At 41.7% G+C, this 2631-nt stretch overlaps 1 non-coding gene across 1 annotated transcript; it reads left to right on the top strand.

The window, feature by feature from the left end:
• Positions 1-1177: 1177 nt before the first annotated feature.
• LOC141715638 (small nucleolar RNA R71) lies at positions 1178-1284 on the top strand. Its single transcript, XR_012572393.1, has one exon. It is a non-coding gene; the product is annotated as a small nucleolar RNA R71 (small nucleolar RNA).
• The last annotated feature ends 1347 nt before the right edge of the window (positions 1285-2631 follow it).

Raw genomic sequence — 2631 nt, 5'->3', positions numbered from 1 at the left:
TCCTGGATCTTTCAGTTTTGGTGGTAACTTTTGTTGCAGAACCGCGCTGCATTCTTCCGTGAGAGCAACGGTTTCAAGGTCATCCAGTTTCACCTTCCTTGAAAGAATAGTCTTCATAAACTTCGCATAACTAGGCATTTTTTCCAGAGCCTCAGCGAAAGGTATATTGATGTGAAGTTTCTTGAACACCTCCAGAAACTTCCCGAACTGTCTATCCAGCTTTTGTTGCTGCAATCTCTTAGGAAAAGGTGGTGGAGGATAGAGCTGTTTCTCCCCTGTATTAGCCTCAGGCAGAGTGTGTTCAACAGTAGTCTTCCTTGGTTCCGCCGCTTTCTCCTTTTGCTTAGATTCTTCGTCTCTAACTTCAGCTTCGACTTCTTTTGCCTTTTCAGCATCAGCTACTTTTCCAGACCTTAAGGTAATAGCCTTGACTTGCTCTTTAGCTTCCTTCCTGCCTGGTACTTCCGTGTCACTGGGAAGAGTGCCAGGTTGACGATTGAGCACTGCATTGGCTAATTGACCGATTTGATTTTCCAAGGTCTTGATAGAAACCGCCTGACTCTTGCACAACAGTTTAAGTTCCTCAAAATCAGCACTAGTAGGTGCAGCTGCACTTCCCTGTTGAGGATACGATTGCCTTGTAGCATACTGTTGTGGTTGCTGGAATCCAGGTGGGTTAAACTGTTTACTCACTCCTTGCTGATATGGTGGCTGAATAGCATTATGATTATTTCCCCAGCTGAAATTTGGATGATTTCTGTTGTTAGGATGATAGGTCGCTGGCACAGGCTGCTGTTGTCGCTGATAATTATTCACATACTGAACAGATTCGTTGACAAGAGAACACTGATCCGTAGCATGAGAACCTGCACAAAGCTCACAAACCATAGCTATTTGATATACTCCATACGTAGCCAAAGAATCAACCTTCATTGATAGCGCTTGGAGCTGGGCTGCAATAGCGGTGGCTGCATCAACTTCCAGAATACCTGCGACCTTGCCTGATGTCATCCTCTGAGTTGGGTTTTGATGCTCATTTGCAGCCATTGTCTCTATAAGATTATACGCCTCAGTATAGCTTTTAGCCCATAAGGCTCCTCCAGCTGCTGCGTCGAGCATGGGCCGAGATTGGGCCCCCAAACCATTATAAAAACCAGTGATTACCATCCAATCCGGCATTCCATGATGTGGACATTTTCTCAACATTTCCTTGTAGCGTTCCCAAGCCTCGCACATAGATTCTGTAGGTTGCTGCGCAAACTGAGTAAGAGCACTCCTCATAGCAGTAGTCTTTGCCATTGGATAAAACTTCACCAGAAACTTTTGCGCAAGATCTTGCCACGTAGTGATGGACCCAGCTGGTTCAGAATGTAACCAGTCTTTAGCCTTATCCCTCAGTGAGAATGGGAAAAGCCTCAACTTGATAGCCTCATCAGTCACGCCATTATACTTAAAAGTGTTGCAGATCTCGACAAAATTCCTTATGTGCATGTTGGGGTCTTCAGTTGCCGCTCCTCCAAAAGAAACAGAATTCTGCACCATCTGAATAGTGCCCGGCTTGATTTCAAAGGTGTTAGCTTGAATAGCCGGATGAAGGATGCTTGACTGAATATCATCAATTTTAGGCCGAGAAAAATCCATAAGAGCTGGATCAGCTTGAACAATACGATCTCCCATGTTTACTGGTTCTTTCTGCTCAGTTCCTGAATCCGAATCCTCAAAATCTAACTTCTCCGGAATATCAAGAACTTCGTCTATCTCCTCAGCTGTATCTAAAGTCCTCTTGCGAGCACGAGAACGAGTTTGCATAAACGCTTGCTAAAGTACCTGAAATACAACCGAAAAGAGTAAGTAACTACTACGTCCTAATCACTGAGTCCTAATGACCAATGATGGTAAGTACATAAACTAAACAAATACGCCGAGTCCCCGGCAGCGGCGCCAAAAACTTGTTAGGGCGAAATTATGCACTAATATTCACGCAAGTATACGCGTTCGCAAGTAATATAGAATACTTTCTAGTTCGTTCCCTCAGAGACCCAGACTAAGTTTTTATCTAATTAAACTCACTCACCAATGTATGATTACTTCTCAATGTTAAGATAACACTTAAAATTGTTGATTAAATATTAACTATAATTAACTACTTAACTAACACTTCAAATTATCAATAATAAAACACTCATGAGATCACAACTTCATTATTACTTCCTTCTATAGCCATTGTTATTACCTTTAGCATGTGACAGTGATGACATTAATCGAATAATACGAAACTGATAAAAGCCAACTTTCATTGTACTAATACCATTCTACCAAGCATCCACAATTAAGATAGAAGTTGAATAGTCATCAATTATGTTGAGTTCCTATATGTCTACAGAAATTGACAATACAACGATTTAAGCACAAGTTATTCCTTTTGATTACATAGGGCAAATAAAACTGTTAGAGTTACCCACTAATCATGCACAACGTACATGAACCTATGCTAGCATGGCAAGTTCTAAATCTCAAGATAAACCGTCGCTTCACAAGAGATTAACACCCTATCTTATATGTCCGCGACGCACATAAGACGAATACGCACAACCAATACTAGATATCATGCAATCATCACACACTAAAGTA

The sequence above is a fragment of the Apium graveolens genome, chromosome 3 (genome assembly GCF_009905375.1).
Source record: "Apium graveolens cultivar Ventura chromosome 3, ASM990537v1, whole genome shotgun sequence".
Lineage (NCBI taxonomy): Eukaryota > Viridiplantae > Streptophyta > Magnoliopsida > Apiales > Apiaceae > Apium > Apium graveolens.
Note: the sequence above shows the minus strand (reverse complement) of the source record. Positions and strands in the feature narration are given on the sequence as shown.